General features: G+C 47.5%; 1 protein-coding gene across 1 annotated transcript in view; it reads left to right on the top strand.

Annotated features, from left to right (window-relative positions):
* LOC122257932 (multiple PDZ domain protein) overlaps positions 1-15,000 on the top strand; it is a 618,627-nt gene that overhangs the window by 587,141 nt on the left and 16,486 nt on the right. The window lies entirely within an intron of this gene.

Here is a 15,000-nt window from a genome sequence, read left to right as displayed (position 1 = left end):
TTCTTCTTTGTCTTCAGATTTGTTTTTCATTTTGTTTTTTTTTCTTTTTTCTCCTTTCTCCCTCCTACTTTCCTTTTCATTATCCGTCCCCTTCTTCTCCTTTTTGTCCCTTTTATCTTTTTTTCCTTCTCCATCGTTTTCTCCCCCATCCTCATCTTCATCCTCCTCTTCCTCCTCCTCCCTCCTCCTCCTCCTCCTCCTCCTCCTCCTCCTCCTCCTCCTCCTCCTCCTCCTCCTCCCCCTCTTCCTCCTCCGCCTCGTCCCCCTCTTCCTCCTCCGCCTCCTCCTCTTCTTCCTCCTCTTTCTCCTCCTCCTCCTCCTTCTTCTCTTCCTCCTTCTCCTTCGTTTTCTCCCCCATTCTCATCTTCCTCCTACTCCCTCCTCCTCCTCCTTCTTCTCCTCCTCTTCTTCTTCTCCTCGTCTTCATCCTTCTCCTCCTCCTCCTCCTCCTTCTCCTCCCTCCTCCTTCTATTCCCCTCAACGCCGGCCCTCCTCTCCCCTCTCCTTCCCTCTCTTCCTCCTTCTTCTTCTTCTATTCCTCCTCCTCCTCCTCCTTCTATTCCTCCTCCTCCTTCTATTCCTCCTCATCCGCCTCCTCCTCCCCCTCCATACATTGTTAGTGCCCTTTCTTAGCTCTCTATGTATCCCTCTATCTTCCAGTCCATCTCTCCCTCTCCCTTGTTTCCTTTGCCCACTTTGTGTCACCTTCGCCCTATCCTCGTCCAGGGTGGTCTCGCAAAGTGGGCGCGGAGAAATAGTTCAATAAATGTCAGGACTGCGCCGCTCTCGAAAAAAATTCTTAGGGGCTAGGGGGGGGGGGGTAGGGCGGAGGGCGAGTGAAAAGGAAGAAGGAGAGGGAAAGGGATAGGAGAGGGTGAGGGTGAAGGAAAAGGAGAGGGAAAGGGAGAGGGAGAAGATGAGGGTGAAGGAAAAGGAGAGGGAGAGGGTGAGGGTGAAGGAAAAGGAGAGGGAAAGGGAGAGGGTGAGGGTGAAGGAAAAGGAGAGGGAAAGGGAGAGGGTGAGGGTGAAGGAAAAGGAGTGGGAAAGGGAGAGGGTGAGGGTGAAGGAAAAGGAGAGGGAAAGGGTTAAGGGTGAGAGTAAAGGAAAAGGAGAGGGTGAGGGTGAAGGAAAAGGAGAGGGAAAGGGAGAGGGTGAGGGTGAAGGAAAAGGAGAGGGAAAGGGTGAGGGTGAAGGAAAAGGAGAGGGAAAGGGAAAGGGAGAGGGTGAGGGTGAAGGAAAAGGAGAGGGAAAGGGTGAGGGTGATTGTGAAGGAAAAGGATAGGGAGAGGGTAAGGGTGAAGGAAAAAAAGAGGGAAAGGGAGATGGTGAGGGTGAAGGAAAAGGAGAGGGAGAGGGAGGTGGTGAGGGTGAGGATGAAGGAAAGGGAGAGGCTGAGGGTGAAGGAAAAGGAGAGGGAGAGGGAGGTGGTGAGGGTGAGGATGAAGGAAAGGGAGATGGTGAGGGTGAAGGAAAAGGAGAGGGATAGGGAGGTGGTGAGGGTGAGGATGAAGGAAAGGGAAAGGGTGAGGGTGAAGGAAAAGGAGAGACCGATGGTGTTAAGAGAACGTGGAGCTCTTTACTCTTGGCTTTTCTCGCGTGCGTACATTTTTTTCTTTCACTCTCTCTCTCTCTCTCTCTCTCTCTCTCTCTCTCTCTCTCTCTCTCTCTCTCTCTCTCTCTCTCTCTCTCTCTCTCTCTCTCTCTCTCTCTCTCTCTCTCTCTCTCTCTCTCTCATATATTTATCTTACCATCCTCCTCCCTTTTTTATTTTCTCTCCGCCCTTCCTCCCCCACCCCTACCTCCATCTCTTTCCTACTCAGCCCTCTTTCCTTCTCGCGTCGGGGTCGTTAGCTGCCGGAGCTTCTCCCCCCTCAACCCCTCCCCCCTTCCCCTCGTAAACCCCCTCAGACCGTAGACAAGAGGGCAATTATCCGTAATTAGACCCCTTCTCTCTCCCTTCCCCCACCTCCTCTCTCCCTCTCCCTCACTCCCTTTTGGCTGTTCTCCCTCTTCCCCTTCTCCTCTCCTTTCTGTCCACCCTCCCTCCTCTCTTTCTTTCTCTACGTTTTCCTTGTCCCTTTCTCTCTTCCCAGTTTCCCCCTTTTCATTTCTTCTTCCTTCTCCCCCCCCTACTATCTCCACTGCTCTCTCTTCTCTATCCTCCCGAACTTCTCTCTCTCCTCTCCCCTCTATTCTCTCCGCTCTCCCTCTGCTCCTCTCACTGCCCCCTATCCCCTGTTCCCTGCCCCTGTCCCCTATCCTCTGCCACCTGCCCCATGCTCACTGCCCTCTATCCCGTGTCCCCTATTCCTTGTATCCTACCCCTCGTCCCCTAACCCTATTCACCCCCTACCCCCTTCACCCCCTACCCCCTCCACCCCTCCCCTCTCTTCCGATCCCTCACGCCTTAGCTATCATTTAGCAGGATCATTCTCCCACCTGTCGAGGTTCCTCTTCGGGATTCGCCAAAGGATCTCCGTCAGCATCATCCTTCCTTCCTCCTTTTCTGCTCCTTCTGCTCCGTCTGCTCCTCCTCCTTCTCTCTCTTTCCCTCTCTTCCTTTCGTCCTCCTTCATCTCTTTCTCTTTTTCCTTTCTTCCGTCTCTTTCTCAATTTCATTGAATATTGTCTCCTTTCTTACGTATTTTATCGTTTCTTTTTCCCTTTTCTTCACCGTCTTTCCGTCTCCTTCATTTACTGGCGATGGTGGGTCGTGTCGTGCCATCCACGCTGCTTTATTTTCTATTTTCCTTGTTTCCCATTCTCTAATTTCCTTCGGATTGCGGGAAATATGATCATAAAAAGTATAAAAAAATCATTAACTTTTACACAGTCTATTTCACCACTATCATTCCAGCTTTAATGTGTTCCATTTGATGCATTGTTACGTCGGCCCTTGCAACATAAATTCTGTTGCAAGTTGCCTCCCGCCGCCGGTGTCGCTTCTACTGCAGTCGAGCCGAGTCATCACACCCTTTTATTCCTCGTCTATTCGCCATTATTCGTTAATCTTCATCCCTCTTCATTTAGGCGACGTTTCCTCCCGGCCTTCCCCCACAAATTTTCGGTCTTCCTCCTCCCTTTCCTCGGGCCATTCGTCCTCATGCCCTTAATGCCCCATTTTTATCGGTTTATTTTGTTATTTTGTTGTTGCTCCTGTCAGTTCGCCATCTATCATGCAATCCTCCCGTTTCCACAGCTAAGGTATTTTCCCTTGTTTGTTTATTTTTCTTTTTTTTTTCTTTTCCTTTTCATATTTTTACAATTTCTTGTTTTTTATGTGCATATCTATGTTCTTATTCGTCCCTCTTGGTCCTTTTGTCCACTTTGGCTTTCTCTCTGCCCCCCCCCCCCTCCCTCTCTCTCTCTCTCTCTCTCTCTCTCTCTCTCTCTCTCTCTCTCTCTCTCTCTCTCTCTCTCTCTCTCTCTCTCTCTCCCTCCCTCCCTCCCTCCTTCCCTCCTTCCCTCCTCCCCCCGTTTATACTGGGTGTTGTGACGTCTGTTGGCTGCTGGACTCTCGCTTCAGTTTCACCCTCCTTGAGGTCTTGCGTCTGTCGCATTGTCGTCCTGTTTGCTTTCAAGTCGTATTTCTGCGTCGCCAGAGAGTCTTTTCAATCTTTTAATCTATAGATTATTATGTGGGTCTGTTTTTGTATTGGCTTTGGACTTCTCTCTCTCTCTCTCCCTATCTATCTATTTGTCTTTCTGCCTGTATCTTTCCTTCTTCTCCTCTCCCTCCCTCTTCCTCCCCCTCCCCCTCCCCCTTCCCCTCCCCCTTCCTATTTCTCTCCCCCCTCCCTCTTCCCCATCCCCATCCCTCTTCCCCTTCCTCTCCCCCCCCTTCCCCTTTCCCCTCCCTCTTCCCCTTCCCCATCCCTCCTCCTCCCCCCCTCCCCTACCCCTCTCCCTCCCTCTCCTCCTTCCCCTTCCCCTATACCTCCCTCTCCTCCTTCCCCTTCCCCTATACCTCCCTCTCCTTCTCCTCCCCCATCCCCTACACCTCCCTCTCCTTCTCCTTCTCCTTCTCCTATCCCGCAGTCGTTCTCCTTTACATTTCTATTACACAAGGTCTCAGACAAGGACGTGTCTCTGATGTATTGACGACAGCGGGGCGTTGGAGGTCAAGCAGAGCCCCTCGCCGGAGACCCGAGGCTTGGTCAGCATCCTTTGCCTGCCCGCGCCGCCATCTTTATTGGTCATTTATTACTTCTCCTTTTGTACATCGGAGCCCGTGTGGCGCGCGTGCTATTTTCTTTCTTTCTTTCTTTCTTTCTTTTTGACGACTTTTGGAAGGATGGACAGGTCTTCTTGGGATTCAAGGGAATAGGGATTAGGAGAGGAAGTAAGGGAGATAAGGATTGGGGGGGAGGGATAGAGGGAGAGAGGGGAGGATGGAGGGATAGAGGATAGAGGGAAGTGGAGAGAGAGAGAAAGGGAGGCAGGGAAGAAGGAATGAAAAGAAGGGAAAAAGGAGTGAAGAAAGATTAAAAGAAAGAACGGGAAGAATCAGACAGAGAGCGAAACTTGAGACAGGAAGGAAGTGTCAAGAGATGGTAACAGCCTAGCTAACGAAGGCTGGGCAGGTGATAGGAATGCTGTGACTTCGGTTTATTTGGATGTTCGAAAAATAAGCATAATATTTGGCTCGAGCCTTCTCCCCTCGCGGATTCCTGATACCCGAGTCTCAAATCCATCTTCCCTCGGCCTTCACGCCCTCCTTTCTTTCCCTCTTCTCGCTCTTCCTCTCTTACCATTTTCGCCTTTCCTCTCCTCTCATTCTCTACCGGGAAAGGACATTTCACACTCGACCTCCGCAATCCTACAATGATTACAGTGACGCAAAAGTTGGCATTTGAGATAGTTTTCCTCGTCTGCATGTCACATCTCTCTCTCTCTCTCTCTCTCTCTCTCTCTCTCTCTCTCTCTCTCTCTCTCTCTCTCTCTCTCTCTCTCTCTCTCTCTCTCTCTCTCTCTCTCTCTCTCTCTCTCTCTCTCTCTCTCTTTCGTCTCTCTCTCTCACTCTCTCCCTCTCGTCTCGTCTCTCTCTGTCACTCTCTCTCTCTCGTCTCGTTTCTCTCTTTCTCTCTCTCGTCTCTCTTTTTCTCTCTCTCGTCTTGCGTCTCCCTCTCTCTCTCTCTCTCTCTCTCTCTCTCTCTCTCTCTCTCTCTCTCTCCCCTCTCCCTACTCCCTTTCCCCTACCCTCTTTTCTCAAGGGCATATACCCCTTCACCCCCCCCCCTCTCCTCTCGAGATGTTCTTCCTCTTCGTCCGGCCTCTCATCCCCTCGCCATCCGGAGTGACACTGCGGCGCAAGAGATGAGGTGGCCTTGTGAGGACCCGGAGATCTTATTCTACCAGCATCCCCTCACGATCTCTCCTAATTGACTGGCAAGCGCCATCCTCATTTCCTCCCCTTCTTGGTCTCTTTCTCTCTCTCTTTCGCTCTCATTTTCACTCATATTCACTCACACGCACGCACGCACGCACGCACGCGCTCACATATATATAGTCATCATTTTTCGTCCCCAGTCTCGACTGGATGGAATTTGATTTTTTAGATTCCTTCATATGAATCCCCGAATGTAAACAAGTCGCGATTTTTTGTATTTGTCTTTTTTTGTATTATTGGTTCGTTCCATACGCTGTAATTAACCGGTCCCTCATCCCTCCTTCGTTCTATATCGTCGAGCTTCTCATTTTCCTTCCTCTTGCTCTTCTTCCTCCTCTTCCTCTTCCTCTTCATCCTCCTCCACCTTCACTTCCTCAAACTTCTCCTCCTCTTCCCCTTCCCCTTCTTCCTTCCCTTCCTCTTCCCCCTCGTCTTCTTCCTCCTCTTCCTCCCTTCCCTCCGCCCTCCCCCCTGACACCCGCTTCTTCTCCCTCATAAACCAAGTGCAAGCCAGTCATAACAAGGGGAGAGAGAGGGGACGGGGAACCGAAAGGTTGATTTGAGGGGAAAGGGCTGAAAGTGAGGGAGAGGAAATGAGAGGTGGGAGGGCAAGGGAGGTAAGAAGGAAGAAGGAAGAAGGGCAGGCGGGCTGAGTGTGGAGTGTTTCCCCCGAAGCCTCCCACCTCTCTCTCTCTCTCACTTCCTTCTCTCTTCCTCTTCCCTTTTAATCCCCCTCTTCCTTTCTCCATCTGCCTCTAATTCCCTTGCCCTCTCTCTGGGAAAGAGGGAAGGCGAAAAGGAGGGAAGAAATGAAAGGAGAGAGGGAGGAAGGAAGGATGGAAAGAAGGAAGGGAGGGAGGGAGGGAGGGAGGGAGGGAGGGAGGGAGGGAAGGAGGGAGGGAGGGAGAACGGGAGGAAGGGGGGAAAGATGGAAGGGAGGGAGGAAGGAAGGATAGAAGGAAGGAAGGGAGGAAGGGAAAGGAGTGAGGAAGCGAGAGAGTGAGAAAGTAGGAGAAAGTAAAGAAGGGAGAGGATAGGGAGAAAAATTAAAATAGAAAGTAAAAGAAGATATAGCGATATTCAAGTACCCGCAGACTCCGCATTCGAAGAAAGAAATAGATATTTGTAGTAATAGAGAAAGATGAAACGGCTCCTCGAGAAACGATAAACGACTCTCTTTTTTCTTGGCGCGACCAAGAAACTCGGCGGAATAGAAATCGGTCAGACATATAGAAGACGAAAAAAATAGAAAGAGATAGAGAGAAAAAAAATAATAAAAAAAGGCAAAGTGATAAGGACTCGGGAGATCGTGGATGGCGTGATCAAGGCTTGACTTCCCGACCTGCTTCTGACCTTGTCCAGAGTCAGGTCGCGCTAACGTTATCTCACGCCCGACCGATCCCAGTATGATATTTGTAATTGAAGTTTGGGATTATTGCACAGGCCTCTGTCGCTTATGCAGCCGGTTCGGGGCGCAGGAGCCTTTCTCATTTCGTTTTTTCTAAGAGTTTGAAAATATTTTGTGGTATGCTTTGTTATATTTTTTTTTTCCGCGAAGGGTGGTAGGCATATATTCAGTATATTAGGCTGCGCCGTTTATATGAGCTTGTGTGTAAGTATCTGTGTGTGTGAGTTTGTACTTGCGTGTATTTGCATGTCCGTGCGTTTCCGTTATCATGATATTCCTTCGTCCATTCTCATTTTCATATGCAGCTTATCATTTTATTTAATTCGCTAATTTCGGATTCTTGTCGTTGTTTGTGTTGGGCGCGGGTAATTTCTGCGTGGCATCAGCTGGTGTTATTTCACCCGCATTTTCCGAGGCTTTTCTTTACCGTTGGGAGAGATAAAGGATAAGGAAAGTTCAACAGAGAAAATACTTTTAGAATACTTTCGTAGAGAAAATAAATGAATATACTTCACGAAATACTTTACGAAATAACTTTTTAAATGTATCCCCGTATAAGGTTTTCTAAATTTAATTAGTACTACGCCAACCACAATGTAAACATTATTTTATTAAGAAAAAAATAAATAAAAAATGACTCCCTGCTTACAGCGCTGATCAATGCATCGGTGCATTCCTAGTTGCAAGCGCTTGACCAAGTCCATTATGTCATAACGAGAGGAAAACGGGAGTATGACTGCCTATCCTTCTGTCTGCTGGAGAGTTTCCGTGTATAAACAGTCCTTCATTTAACTCGCTGCGGGAGTGAAGTAAACCTTTGGCCACCATTTCTGGAACCTTGGCTGTGCGTATGAGAGTTGATGTCTCTTTGTGGAGTCGGTAGGAATAGGGAGGCAATTTTTAAAGGTTTTAGAAATTGAGCATGACTTTTCATGCCTTCGTTCTATAGAAAGGAGCCTTAACGCTGACGACTGTTTTGAGATACTGAATTAATAATAAAGATTGAGTGGTAGCGATGGTCATTAGCGGTCAAAGGGTAACTCCTCCCCCTCCTGAAGGTGTTAGTTTACTTGGCATTGATGTTAGCGAGTGTAAGGCCGCAGAATATAGTATGGCATTATGTAAGCTACCTAATGCGGATTATGTAGACCTATTGTGCGCTGATAACTGAAATGGAGTCTGTTTGTAATATGCCCCGTTGTAGCACTGCATCCGGTAACAGAATTCCCTTGAAACTGCTGTCGTGGGCGCTTTGGATTCGCGACGAGAAAAGGGAAAGAGCGAAAAACAAACATGAAAGTGCAGGATCAGGAAGTCGAGTTAGCAACAGCTGCTTGCTTCATCAAAACCTTGTTAGATGCTATAAATAAGTAGGAAAGAGAAAGGACATTTTAAAGAAACTGAACATTCGGTATTCGTTGTCTACGTTGTTTGGAAAGGCAATAGGTGGGGTTGGAGCAGGGGATGCTAAGGCAGTTGTGAAAGGGAGGAGGTCTGGTCTCCCTGGTTTTGTAATTAGGTTATAGTTATATGAAACATATATTTTTTGTTCTTTTCATTTATTTAGTTTACAGGCGCTGGCGTTAAAGTTTCATTATTATTGTCATTGCTTCCTACAATCTATTACCGACCCTCACCTCTCTCTCTCTCTCTCTCTCTCTCTCTCTCTCTCTCTCTCTCTCTCTCTCTCTCTCTCTCTCTCTCTCTCTCTCTCTCTCTCTCTCTCTCTCTCTCTCTCTCTCTCTCTCTCTCTCTCTCTCTCTCTCTCTCTCTCCTCTCTCTCTCTCCTCTCTCTCTCTCTCTCGCTCTCTCTTTCTCTTTCCCTCTCTCTCTCTCTTTCCCTCTCCCTCCCTCTCTCCCTCTTCCTCCCTCCCTCTCTCCCACTCCCTCCCTCCCTGTCTCCCCCCCCCCTCCCCTCTCCCTCTCTCTCTCTGCATCCCCATTTATCTGTCTATCTATCTACCTAGTTATTTACGTATCCCTATCTGTTCACCCAATAGCCTCTCGAGAAATGTTGATGTACCTTCCATGTAGCTCACGTAACCGTCGTAGGTTATGGCGAACGTTGTTTGTCGAAGGGAAGGGTCTGACCACACAGCCAATCAGCGAGCTTTGTCTTCGGTCTCGTCTCCTGTTTTGGTTTCTTTTTTTCCGGAGATTATTATTTTTTTTTCTTTATCAGAATCAGGGTTTGCAGATCTCTGTAAGCCTTGATCAACATCACCCTCTGCTTCTCAGCCGTTTCTAGCGTAGGCGTGAGGCAGGCTTTTTTGTTTTCTCTTGTTTTTCCTCTCGGTCTCATGCACGTGTCTCTTGTATCGCTCGGCGGACCCCCAGGCTTATCAGTCCCATGTCGGAGATCTTTTGTATTGCTCTGGAGTAGATAAAAATGAGTAATGGTTTATGGGGAGGTTCTTCTCCATGGAGCGGTAGGCCTCGGGGACTCGTCTGGACACATGTCACATGTTCAAGTATCTGTTGTAATTGTTACTTTCATTCACTACTTGTTATATGTAAAGAGCGCGCGCACATATACATTGAGGTTATGCTACTGAATAACGCACAATACATCATGTAATACAATACACGTAAAATAATACAGATTCAAGGAGCCAGAAATGCTCTTGACACACACAAACACGCTCAATCGCATGCACACACGCAGACGCACACTGGCACACATACATCCCTGTTCTCTGTATATATTTATATATTTATTTTGATTTCCCGGTAGCGTCGAGGGAAGTTGCCCTTGGTAACACGTCCATAAAAATTGCTTAAGTAAAGCCGTTTGAACAAGCGTTAAAAATGCCACATTGACTTAATAACCACGAAAGCACATATCCTTTTCTTTCTTTTTAGTAATTCATAAATATTACCATTGCTTTTATAACAGCTTCTATTAATAGCTCTTACATTGGGTGCATTAATGGTCGTAAGAAGGCTGGCCGAGTTCTGGAGAGCTTCATCGCCTTAACACAAGTCAGTTCTCGCTCGTTGCAGCTTCCTTTGGCGTTCGCCCCCCTCGCGTTTGGTCGTGCCGCCGCCGTTTCTTATCCTCTTTTATCTATAATCTCTTTCTCTCTTTGTGTTTCCCAACCTTTTATCGCCGTGTATCCACCAGGGTGTTGGTCCCTCCTCCTCCCCCACCCCCTTCCAGCCTGATCCTGTGGAGTGTGCCAACCTTCAGGTATATGTCCTGCCACGCCTTTTCTCTTTTTAAGTCTTGGTCTGTGCCTGACTTTACTCTTCTTGACTCTTGTGCCTGCTCTTGTGTCATAGTCGAGTAAATCCGAGTGTCCTGCCAGACTCGGTGTCCCCAGGGCAATAGCCAGATCCAGCCGTGTCCTTGCCCCGGCCCCAGCGTCCGTGCCCTTAGAGAGATCCCTCCGCATGTATAACGTGGCCATCGATCCTCCTCGCGCTGTTGGCCTAGGATACACACACACGGGACGGGTTATGCATACCACTGTTGTGTTTCTCTCACCCATGTAGCACACACATACTTACCACGCAAGAGTATACACACAATACACGCAACACAATGCAACATAACAGACCATACACCACAACACAACACAACACAACACAACACAACACAACACAACACAACACAACACAACACAACACCCACCCATACTCACACACACACACACACACACACACACACACACACACACACACACACACACACACACACACACACACACACACACACACACACACACACACACACACACCCTCTACCCCCTCTACCCCCTCTACCCCCGCTCCCCCGCTCCCTCCCTCCCTCCCTCCCTCCCTCCTCAGCGCGGCGCAACCAAATAAACAATCTAAAACGAGAAGGATGTTTACCTTGCCGTCGTTCGCTTCGGGACAAGGGGCGGAGCGAGATGGCAGCTCCTTCCATAAACCTCCCCAGTATCATCAGCATCAGCAGGGGCGCCCCAGGTGTCCTTGCGAAACGTCCTCATGGAGATGGTCCTAAGGAAGGGAACTTGCCCAGCTGCTCTTCGGTTCCTTTCTTTTGATTATGAGAAACCGCTTTCCTTCCCTTAAAGAAACCCGAGTTATATATTGGTAGTACAGTATATACAGTGCAGTATGTATGTATATATATATTTATATATATATATGTATATGTATAACCACCTATTTCTTTTTCATATAAAAAGAAAAAGCAAAGGAATTTCTCAAGCCTCTCGGGCACTACCATCGACTGATTAAGAGTCTCATTGACCGATGAGACATGTAATCTACTACTGACGCACGAATTACACTCTCACTCACTCACACCCTCTCTCTTTTGTCTCTGTCCCTTTCTCTCTCTCTCTCGTCGATCTCTTTCTTCTGGTTTCTGTCCCTCTCATCTGCCACGTCTCTCTCTCTGTATCTCTTTCTCTCGTTTTATCTTTCGTTCTTTCTTTCTCCTCTCTCTTTCTCCTCTCTCTTTCTCCTCTTTCTCTCTCTCTCTCTCTCTCTCTCTCTCTCTCTCTCTCTCTCTCTCTCTCTCTCTCTCTCTCTCTCTCTCTCTCTCTCTCTCTCTCTCTCTCTCTCTCTCTCTCTCTCTCTCCCCTCCCCCTCCCCCTCCCCTCCCCCTCCCTCCCTCCCTCCCTCCCTCCCTCCCTCCCTCCCTCCCTCCCTCTCCCCCTCTTTATCCCTCTCTCCCTCTCTACCTCCTTGTCCTTCTCTCCTCCTCTCCTCTCCACTCTTCTTTAGTCTCTCTCTCTATATATCTTCTCTCTCCCTCTCTCCCTCTCTCCCTCTCTCTCTCTCTCCCTCTCTCCCTCTCTCCCTCCCTCCCTCCCTCTCTCCCTCCCTCTCTCTCTCTCTCTCTCTCTCTCTCTCTCTCTCTCTCTCTCTCTCTCTCTCTCTCTCTCTCTCTCTCTCTCTCCCTCTCCCTCTCTCCCTCCTCCTCCTTCTCTCCTTCTCTCCCTCTCTTTCTCTCTCGCTCGCTCGCATGTAAACGAGGAAGCCAATTTTCTTAACTAGTTGCCGCGTTGTCCATGTTGTGCTTCGAACACTGTCATAAGTTAGCCTGGCTGTTGTATTTCCAAGACAGTGTTAGATTCTGTCCATTGTCATTTGTTTGCCTTTTGGTATACTTTCCCCATTGTGTCCCCGTGCCAACAGAGCCCTAGTTTGTAGACGTAGTTTGGGCTGCATTGTTATAGTTCTGCATCCCTCGTATAGGTAGTCCATTTCGCCATTAACGAAGTGATAACGTTGGTAAGTTTCGCCGGTGCAGCGTCCCCTCGCTGTTGTTGCGGACTCGCGAACTTTGACCTTCATCGATGAGCATATATTTCGCATCAAATGATATGATGCTATTTTAGTATGGTTATATAAGGTACTGTTGCTGGTTGGAATGTATTATTGTAGGAACTTTGGGAATTGAGTGTGTACATCATCGCTATTTTGTAATGCTGCCACGGACTAGAATAACATCCCGCGTATTTTTACTTGTCCATCTGAACTGATCAATTTGTAATTGACTAGCATGCATTCGATTACGGGTAAAAGCATGTCATTTTATTCTCTAATTCCATCAAATTATATATGAAGTGCATATTATGCAACTGTGTTAATGGCTTCGACTTTGCAGTTTTGCAGCGATAGTTAACGTAAATTTCACAGCTCGGTTTTATTCCGCAATAACTATCGTTAATTTCCCCCAGTTCTACGAGCTGTTAATAATGACATCCGTTTGAGTAAGGCGACCCACTCGACTACACATGGCACTGAATGCGTCACATGTGGCTCAGTGACAACTATATGATCCAGCTGTACCGGTGGACGCGCTGCTTTAAGCTTCGATGCGATCAGTATATTTAGCTTTGAAGCCGATGTAATGACTCCAGCCAGATAGATTAAGAACAGCCACTGATTGGTGACGCCAGGTTGTTTCATTCCCAATTCTAGAGCGCCATTTGGCGAGTCTTCATCAATTAACGCACGGAAATCTAATATCTATGCTAAACTGAGTGAGTACAATGGAAACTGACGCTTTGACGATTTGAATGCATTGCCCCGAAATCAAATCTACATTACTGCAGATAGCAGGGCGCGCGATATGATTTATTTGCAGACGAAATGTGTCTCCGTCGCCGCTTTAAACACAAATGTTTTCCCAGATAAGTGATCGCTCACGGACATAGCTCCGCTGACCCTGCTCGAGGGTGAAAGGAGGCGAGCGATAACCTAACACTTGTGGCGCGCGCAATTTCGAGTCGCACATGTGTGAAAGGCAGGTGTTCGCATTTTTTTAAAACTCTCTTTTTAAATCCCAAGTGCTGTTGCTGGCTCTTGTCGGCGAGTGGGGAAATGGACAGGGTGGGGTGAAAGTGTTTTATCTCTGAAGTTGAAACATTGATTTGTGTCTGTAGTTAATTCATCAATCAGCTGTAAAATAAGATTATATCTGTTTTATTGATAGGTAGCTTTACCATTGCGTTTGGCCAGCGGCAGTGCTCTACGCCATACCAGTGATGTAGATGAGTCGGATCGGGATGCTGTGAAACTTATTAAAATGCGGGAAGGGCTTGCACAAAGGGAAGGGTAGAATATTTTTAGTGAAAAACGAATAAAATCTGCGTCAGTAAAAAGTCCATTCAGCGTCTTTTTTTGTTTCAACTTTTTTAAACGATTGAAAATTACTTTTGAATATAAAGATCTATAGGAACGCCTACTCATGAACGTCACTTGCGCGTTTGCAGATATTAATGAAATGAAAAATCCATTGTTGTTGTTTTTTTCTTTTCTTTGTGAAAAAAATAAAATCATAAGCATATATATATTTTTTTAAATCATCAGTCGGAATGAGGAAAAGTGCATGCGTACAATATCCCATTTGTGAGCGCAGCTGACCGCATGATAAAAGTTGACGAATCGCTAACTGCACAAACCAGAGAGATAATTAGCCATAGAGAGCTTCGGGAACGGAAACTATGCAACCGGCAACCGACTAACTTTTACCTAGTCGCAATGATGAGCGCGCTTGTTTACTCATTGGGTGGATGTAGATTGATGTAGTGAATGTTAGTTTATACCCTGCACGTAAATACTCGTAGGATGTCCGTTGATGAGAAACAGCGTGGCCATTAACATAAAGTGGTTCACTTAACAGGCAATTTGTCCAGGCAGTTTTAAATGCAGAGAATATGGACATAGTGTCAGTTTTTACCGACAGGATTTGGAATCATTCCTCGGTTCTAACTTGAAAATATATTGCTCTTTTGACAACCTGACAGCCGGCAATCAGCATCACTTTCAAAACTCTTTTTCAACTTTATTTTATTTTTCGTAAACAAGTTTAAAATGAACCATGTCGAAAATAAATCTCTTTCGACCTCTTCAACCTTTTAAAACCATTCCATCACAACATCGGTAACAAAAACATGAACAGCAGCAGCTTATTCTTTGCTGGAAATTTGGATGTCCTTTGTCAGCCAGAGTGGAAAATTTAGGCGACATATATATATATATTTTTTTTTTTCTTTCTTTCTTAACTCTTAACCGGGAGAGCAGACACTCGACGACACCCTTGGCCTCGCTGGCCGCTTTGTTTGAATGAACGAGACTGATAACGGCTCGAGACAGTCGAGATGGCATCCAGATATAGTGCGAAGTGTGCATTAAGGTCTTACTTAGTCTTCTCCCATTCTCGGCCTTGTCACACACACGTACACGAACGCACAAGCGCGCGCACATACACGTACACGCACGCCCACGCGCGCGCTCACACACGTACACGCACGCACAGGCGCGCGCGCACACACACGCACACGCGCGCACACACACGCACACGCGCGCACACACACACACACACACACACACACACACACACATACACATACACACACACACACACACACACACACACACACACACACACACACACACACACACACACACACACACACACACACACACACACACACACACACACACACACACACACACACACACACACACACACACACACACACACACACACACACACACACACACACACACACACACAACACACACACACACACACACACACACACACACACACAACACACACACACACACACACACAACACACACACACACACACACACGCACACACACACATACACACGCACACACACACATACACACGCACACACACACATACACACGCACACACACACACGCACACACACATACACACGCACAC

The sequence above is a fragment of the Penaeus japonicus genome, unplaced genomic scaffold (assembly GCF_977035675.1).
Source record: "Penaeus japonicus unplaced genomic scaffold, GWHDUDI00000001_assembly GWHDUDI00000014, whole genome shotgun sequence".
In the NCBI taxonomy this organism is placed as follows: Eukaryota; Metazoa; Arthropoda; class Malacostraca; order Decapoda; family Penaeidae; genus Penaeus; species Penaeus japonicus.
This window is presented reverse-complemented; position numbering and strand designations above follow the sequence as displayed.